Below are 8,754 nucleotides of genomic sequence, written 5' to 3' on the forward strand. Positions count from 1 at the left end.
TTGTGCCATTTTCAGCTCTTGCTTACCCCCTTCTCCAGGTGTTGAGTCCTTTCCTTTTATCCACGGCTATCAGCCAAAGCACTTCCATGAATCAACAAATAGACAATTTGGCCAGAGTAAGAGTGCAGCCCTCTGTGCCTTGGGGTCGTGCTTCTCCCCACTTTTCACTGGCACCATTGCTTAATTCAGTATCACCTGCACTTTTAGACCCTTGGGATTGCTGACTCTCCAACTAGGTGCATCTCCTCCAGCTTGCACCTAAACCCCTCTGCCAGGTCACACTTCTTTCTCTCCCTCCTGGTTAGTGTGGCTGCCCTGTGTGATCAAAGCTTTCTCATAGCCTATTCTCACAATGACAAGGCTGGTGGAAATCTTCATAGTTTCTAGAAACATCTTCATCACTAAGAGTTTGTGCCCAGAGTTGGGAAATTATTACAAGTAGATCCAACCACGCTGCCTCTATTTTTCATAATGATGATAATATAACTGCCAGAAATAATTCATTTCCAGCAGTTGCCTTGTCTACCTTGTGTTCCTATTCTTAAGGACAGTTGGCAAGTAACCCTCCTCTGCCGCAGGCTTTGGCAGCTCACGTGACTATCTGGTTTTGCAACGATGACAAATGAAATTACTGCAGGTCCTGGAGCCTTCATCCCTGGAAACCATCAACTGGATGACAGCTCCTTCTATTTGGCTTGTAACAAGCTCTTTCAGGCAACTAATCACCATACAGGGTCTTCCATCCAGAATGCAGAGTTTCTTAATCTTATTTTGAAGAATTAATTGCGCGACCTCAGCACTGGGATTGTATTTCATCAGGAATTCCAAAATTGTAACTCAGTGTAAAAGAATAATTGTAATCCCAAAGACACAATGATATGAAAAAGGAAAAATCTAAAGGAGTGACATGCTTAAAAGTAAAGTGAAATTTCAGAGCATATAAGAGGATAAACAAATAATTTCCCATGTACATTTTGTCACAATTACGATAAGGAGGACAGATTTAGTTGAGTTAACAGCAAGTGGTTTTGCTGGAGAGATAAGACCATTTTTATTCCTTTTTCTAGGACTTTCCTCTTGCCCCTGCACTTTTGCAGCTTTGCACTAAGAGGATGTTCAATTAATACGTAATGAACTTGAAATGACCTCATGCCTAGATGTTTTATACTTAGTATGTGTGTCATGTGTGATGTGTGCGGGGGGCAATGTAGGTGTGTGTACCTGGAAAAATATGTATGGAGAGAGATATAAAGATATGTGAACACTAAATATAAGGTGTTCATTCATTTCTCCTATAAATATTTATTGAATACCTACCATGTGCTTGGCAGTAGTCTAGGAATGCAGACAAAGTTACTAACCATCTATATTTGGATGAAGGAGACAGAAAATAAACAATAAAAAATATTAGTGTTATAAAGAAAAGTAACATGAGAGAATGGAGAATGATAGACAAGGTGTTATACGGTGGTTAAGAAAGCCTCTTTGAGCAGAAATATGAATCAATAAAGACTTAGATATGTGGCTGTTGGTGCAGAAAACATTCCAGGGAGATAAGACAGCAAGTGAAAAGGCCCTGAGGCAGGATCTGTTTTGTGTATTAGAGAAACAAATATGCCTGTGTGGTTAGAACGGAGTGAAGGACAAGCAATGTTAGGAGGTGAAACTGTGGAAGTAGGCAAGGGCCAGAGTTCGTAGGGCCTTTTATGTCATGATGAGGACTTTGAATTTTGTTCTGAGAGTGAAGGGAAGGCATTAGAAGATTCTGATCAAGAGAATGACATGATTTGGTTTAAGTTTTGAAGATATTTTCTGCTGCTGCACTGTAAAAAAATAGGCCGCGAGTTACTAGGACCGGTTACACCTGATTGTATTGACTTCCATTCTTCATGATTGAGATTACATTTGGACTTCTATTTCAAGGCAGGATGATCACCCAAGTCCTGCATGTTTGATTTTTCAAATGGGTTCCTGCATTTGTGTAACCACCCTTTCCTCTCAGAATCTCACCATGGAAATCCTGCAATAAAATCAAAGAGCCAGGACACCAAAATCACTCCATATGGATGTGAGAAACATAAAGTGGAGGAGGTGGGGGAGAATCCAAACTAACAGACTCCAAGACCAGTGACTTCGTCGCATAACATGGAGAATCAGGCATGAACTGCAACACCTACTCCGAGAGATGTTGCTTATTCTTACATATTGTGAGGTATCATAGAGATTGTTCTATTTTCATCAGGGAAATGAAGGCAGAAAGATAGAAGGAAGGAAGAGACCTGAGAAATATGCAATCGATATCCACCGGAGAATAGCCTTCTTTCCAAATGCCAGTGGAAATATGAGTTTCCTGCAATCCTGCAGAGGAGCCCATGTGTTGTGGGGTTGGAAAATTTGGTGCCCTGGCTCATGTGTCATCTTTCTTGGTCACACCATTTGCTTTAGAAAATAGCTGTTTTAAAAGACACTTTCATTTTTCTTGTACATTTTCCACCGACATAAGTAGAGAGAATACACGTAACTTAAGTTCTGCAGTGGTTCTTTACGTGGCAAAACATTCCTTCATGTTGGAACCAACCCATGGCAACAAGAGACAGGTGGCCACCAACAGTAGTCCTTCAACTCTTCTGTGTTGGTCTTGCTGTTAAGTAGTGTCCCCTGGAGAGTGGATCTGGTGCTTAGAGGGGTTCTCTTGGAGACATCATTATTGGGATACAATGCTATTTAATCGGTTCTCTGATAAAGAAAATAGAATGAAGCCCAGGTTTTTATGCAGAGCGTGAGACCGATCTATTGACTTATTCAGCCCTAAGCAGCGACGTTGAGAGGCCCACACCGCACCATCTCTGATTTCATGTCCCTGCCCATAATGAAGTTCTGTCTCCCGTTGTAATCTGACCATCTTGGCTCAAGTTGAGAAACACCTGTGGTATTTGAATCTCATGGAGCCAGTGGCTCCTAAAACTCTGAAACCTGAGAAGCAACATCTGTCTGCCTTTCTCCTCTTCCAGCAACCAGTCTGTGGCACTACCAGGGAGTAAATGCTGAATAAGGCTGGTGGCTAGTGCTGAACAGGAGAGACCCGGAAAAGCATTAAATACTGAGCCTTCAGCATGTGGGGCTATCTGGCCGAGCCGGCTTGACTTTCCCCCTCACACAATGGAAAGGAAATTTATTAGGCAAATTCTTCCACAGCAGGAATAGTGCAAGAGTCTGAACAATTGGTGCATACTTGACTTTCGGTCAGCAACATGCCAGGATCATGATTTGAGATGGCCAGAACTATTTGTCTTATGCTTATGTACAGTCTGAGGGCCATCAGCTAAGAGGAATTAGTGTGTTCATTTTGCTGACCCTTTTTGTCCGGTTCAACACAGAAGGCTGGCCTAGAGACTAAAGGGAGAAGGGGCCTTGGCAAACAGAGCACAGAGCTGATGACATCTTTCTTGCCTCATTTTCTTGGGTTCTTCACCCTTCTCCAGGGGGCCTGAAGCAAGAAAACTTTTACTTTCTAATTCAAACTCATCATCTCTTAAGGCTCTACATGAGAATCTAAATTTCTCTTCCTTTTCTCCTTTGCTTTTATGAGTTAGAAGAATGCCTGTGTTTCCAAGCACAGGCAGGACAGTAATGGAGCCTTGGCCCATTGATAGTGAAGGTAGGAGGTGGATATTCTGGTTCTCTTAAAGTTGGTGGGCACCCCAGCTTCCAATCCCTGGGAACACAGCCACTCAGCCAACTACCTTGATTGGTTTGGGAATGTAGAAGTCCCAAATCCAATTGGATGCCCTTTGGAATTCATAAGTAAGTGAACTTTGGGGAAGGGTGTCAGAAAGGCAATAATCTGAGAATAAAAGTGCTTTTGGAGGGTAATATAAAAGAGCAGAGAAACCCTAAGTGTGCCAGGCATTGCCCTTAGTGCTGGGTGTACCCATTGATGCCAGTCAGATGTTGGTGCTTGTGATGGGGAAGGTTGAAAAGTGCTGACCCAGGAAGCAAAACCGTGAGCAAGCAGATGCTCCCCAAGTAGGTGAATGATGGAATGAGCAATAGGTTCACTGACTGTTAGTTAACATACTACCCCTTCCAAGTGTGCATTTTTTTTGTTTATAAATGTTTATTTATTTTTGAGAGCGACAGAGTGAGTAAGGGAGGGGCAAAGAGAGAGGTGACAGAGGATCCGAAGCGGGTTCTGCACTGACAGCAGCGAGCCCGAGGCGGGGTTCGAACTCACAAACCATGAGATCCTGACCTGAGCCGAAGTCACACCCTTAAGTGACTGAGCCTGCCAGGCGTTTGTTTTTAAATGGAGTCTCTGGGAGTGAAACCGTGGTGGGGGGGGGAGGCGGGGGGGGGGGGCAGCGGCTCAGAGTGGTCTCCAGAGTCAGGTCATCCTGAATCTGAGTCCTGGCTCTGTCACCACTGGTGGTATTATTTTTGGCAACTTGTTAGCTTTCTTCAGTCTCAGCTTCCTGGCCTGCAAATAGGGACCATGCTAGTACCTGCTTCACAGGATTGTTGTAAGGATCAAAGGCACCAAAGCATAGGTGATGCTTATATGACACATTTTATATGTGTCAGCTTGGCTAGGCTATAATGCCCAGGTGCTTGGCCAAACATCAATCTAGATGTTGCTGTGAAAGTATTTTCTAGATGCGATTAACATTTAAATCAGTAGACTTTGAGTAAAGCAGATTACCCTCCAGAAGGTAAGTGGGCTTCATCCAGTCAGTTGAAGTCCTTAAGGGAAAAGACTGACGTCCCCCAGAGAGGAAGGAATTATGCCTCCAGACCATCTTTGGACTTAAGACTACAAGAGCAACTCTTCCCTGGGTCTCTGGCCTACCAACCTGTCCTGCAGATTTCTGACTTGCCAGGCCCTGCAATGGCATGAGCCAATTCCTTAAAATAAGTCTCTCTCTCTCCCTCTCTCTCTCTCTCTCTCTCAATGGACGAATAGATAGGTCTTGTATTAGTTCCATTTCTCTGGAGGATTCTGACTAATACAGCATGTTCACAGTACCGAGCACAGCTCTCAGCACACTACGTGCTTGATAAAAGCTAATTCCCGAGATGATGAAGTTTTGTACCCCAGGACCTGTGGGTGCTTGTGGGAAAGTTATTAGGGGCTGGGGACCAGGGAGAACAAAAGCCCTGCACATCAGCCCTGCAGCATACGATTTAGGTAGCAGCAGCTCTGAGAGAGGTGTTGGCCCGACACCTGCTATTCTGGGGGACAGAAGGCTGAGCCTCTCGTCCTGGGACCCATCTGGGTCCCCTCCCCCGCCATCCTCACAGCCCCTCAGCCCTCACCAGGGAGACGATCTGCAACTCAAGCTCCTTGGCAGCTGTGCTTGTGGATGCTGGCTTCTCACTCCCCATCCCCGCAGCCCGGCCCACAGATGTTTTCTCCTGGCCTTTCTTCTTTTAGACCTTGTTTCCTCTTCTGACCCAAACTCCCAGCGAGGCTTTTTGGTTAGCTATGTTTTTCCTCCAGAGCCTCTTTGACTCTGTTATCATCACTAAATCATCTGAATCATCAGCTCAGTATGGAGCCACTGACACAGGAGAGAGACCCCCAGCTCACCCTTCTCCCCCCTCTTTCCTCTGGGTGGCTATTACAGGTGGCAAGTAGGAGGGAAGTGGACCCTACAGCACTGAAACGCCTGTTGTTCGCTGTCCCCAAGCCCAGAAAAGCCACATTTTCCTCCCGGCCTGCCCTTCCCCGGCCTCACCTGCCTTGGACTCTCCTTCCCTTTCCGTTTGCACCTCCAAGGACAGGCCTTGTCAGGCTCCCTCAGGGCCTCATTTCCAGGAGCTGGAAGACAGAAGGAAGCTACAGATACTTGATAATTCAGCTGGGGTCTCTTAAGGAGTCTGTGGTCTGCAATGACTGTGGCTCCTGTACCATAGGTCAAGTATGTGATGGCTGTGGGCACCTTCAGAGGCCACTTACAGAGAACCATATTTTGATGGGCTTTAGCAGCCTCCCTAGGCCTTGCACTGCTTTGAGAGAGCCAGCAGCTAATGGCCAGAGAAGAAGAGTCCTAATTAAGGCCACCCAATGAACTGGGAGCCAGATTGGAGCTCGAGCGTGGGTCTTCTGATTCTAGCCCAGTGCTCCGGCGCTTTCTTTCTTCAGATTGCCTGGAATAGGTGTTGTAGGAGACGGTAGTCACCTTGGCAATGATGTATCTGGATGCTGTATCTGAGGGTTGTTGATAGGTTGATTCAAACTGTGTTCGTTCACAGGAGGGCCATGGATTCCTAGGCAGCTTGTGGAACTCATAGAGAGAAGGAGAAAAAGAGATGAAAGATGAGAACAGCCCAACATAGATCTCTGGTCTCATTAGTTTGTTGATTCCTTCACTCCTTGATTCACTCGTACAGTCATTCTTTTGTTCCACTGTGGGTGTTTGGGATGCCCTATCTAGCTCTCACCATCAATGTCACAGGTTCTACCTTGAAGAATTCTTGGCCTCACTCCAGGCATGAGATGTTTGAGCTCTGGGGACAATGATGGCCTTCACACAGACAGACACAGACAGGCACACGCGCACACACACACACACACACACACACACAGCTTTGGCAAAAATGAAAAAGGGAAGGTGGGGTTGACAGGTGAACAGTTGTTCCTTCTTGCCACAGACCTTAAAGTTGCAGAATGTTCTCTGTTTGCTTCCCCGTGAGCCACTAAGCCTGCAAATCCAGTGGCTACAGTGTCCCTGGTTACAGTAGCTGTGGTTTTAGGGGTCCTGGCTGGACTTTGTGGGTGGGCACCTCCATGCTTCCTCCCTTCTCAGGCTTGCTCCTCAGGGCCTGATTGTGGGACCTCTTCCCCCTCCCTGGCCATCTCCCTCAGGCCCACAGCTGTTAGAGCTCAGCCTGCCAAGTCTCCCAGAGTCGTATGGAACTCACCACCCAATGTAGGTGGGAAGGACGTGGACGTGCAGTCAGCTGGGTGGGAAGGCAGCTCCCAGGAGGCAACACTCTGAGGTCCGTGCCAACCCCACCCCTAACTGATATTTTCAACAATTCCGTGAGAGGCACTGGAAAGGACATTTGGCCCAAAGACCATCACTCTTCACAGCTCAGTCCCTGAGAAACATGGCAGGGATTCCTCAGACAACCCCAGAGGCCAGGGGTTGGAGAAGTGAAGAGGCAACTTCTCTCCAAGGAGAGGCCAAAGGACCCATGAACCCCGAGGATCTGATGCTGCTTATGGTCAGTCCCTGTGTGGTCCATCAAGACAGGAAGAAGAAGAAGAAGAAGAAGAAGAAGAAGAAGAAGAAGAAGAAGAAGGGAGGGGGAGGAGGAGGAGGAGGAGGAGGAGGAGAAGAAGAAGAAGAAGAAGAAAGGAGTGAAAAAGTATTAAGAAGCTGTAGATTTTCTTATAAAGAGCTTAGACTTTGGAGTTAGACAGCCTCTAACACTGCCCAGCTCTGCGACTTTGGGCAAGTTACTTAACTTCTCTGAGCCAAATCTCTAAAACGGGATAATGATACTTTTCCTGCTGGGCTGCTGTAAGAATTAGAGAAAATATTTACAAAGCACAAAGACAGTGTCCGGCAGTGCCTTACTAATGACGATGACAGAAGTCTGGGAAGCACTTACTATGTTCTCGGGAGCTGGTAGATTTTAGGTCATCTTTTTATTCTTGATGGAATACAGTGGATGTTACAGGTACAAACACGGGCAGGGTCTCTGACTTTGTGCTGAGGCTTCTTCCCCAGGAGACTGAAAGCGCCCACCTCTTGTCACAGGAGCATGTGACTCAGAAGAGGGGATGCCAGACCCTGAGTCAATGGCAACACTGTCTCAGAGCACCTATGTCCCCTTGGGTGGACTCCTCTGCACCCAGAGATCAGACGTAGCCCTGCTTTGTTCTGAAACCACAAGGTGGTGTGGCCGGCAGCCAGAGAGAGTGCTTCTTTTTCCAAAGTATGTTTGCTGTATAAACACAATCGTAAAATAAAAGCCAAGTGTCGGCGATGGCGGGGTCGGAGCGAGAGCGGGGAGAGGCGGCGTTGCTGGCGATGGCCAGCCGCTCCCGCCCAGCCCGGGCGGCCAGTGTGGAGGAGGAGAGCCCTGCATCCCATCACGCTGTCAGCCTGCACAGACCGTATTTTCTTCAAACCTCACTTGGCTGGAGCAGTTTGGAGAGGGTCAGGGAAGGAGGAGGCAGGCTCCAAGGCCTTGCTGGACTCGGAAAAATAATCTGGCTTCTACCGACTTGTCATCTGATCCATAAAATTCGCTGCTTGGGTCCTTAAGATGGTCCCCTGGGGCTTTATCTGTGTCTCAGTTTCAAAAGCAGAATTACTGACCATGGAGATGGCTCTACCATCAAGTAGCTAAGAAAAGGGTGACCTGGGTTCACAGACACCATCCCCCACCCCACCACCGCCCCGGCTGTGTATGCCTCTGTGGCTAAAATCAAATGGAAGTTTGGACCGATGGTCTGTGGCAACTCAAGCTTCCATCCCTTCGAAGACTTGTCTTGATCAGGACGAAGTGGGCAGAAGGGCTTGAATTGTCACAGCAGCTGTCTTAACCTTCAGTGCCCCTATGGCTGCAGGTTTCCATCTCTTACCCCCGCTGCCCCCTTGACCTTCTTGCTTGCTCCTTCTCCTCAGTCCCGTCCCTCCCCCACGACTCGTGGACTTGACGAATAATTCCAAACTGCCCCCCAGTTGCAGCCACCCCAAGTTCCATCCCTGGCTTGGACCACTTTATCCTTCAAGGAGGGTG

This window comes from Neofelis nebulosa, chromosome 12 (genome assembly GCF_028018385.1).
Source record: "Neofelis nebulosa isolate mNeoNeb1 chromosome 12, mNeoNeb1.pri, whole genome shotgun sequence".
Classification (NCBI taxonomy): domain Eukaryota; kingdom Metazoa; phylum Chordata; class Mammalia; order Carnivora; family Felidae; genus Neofelis; species Neofelis nebulosa.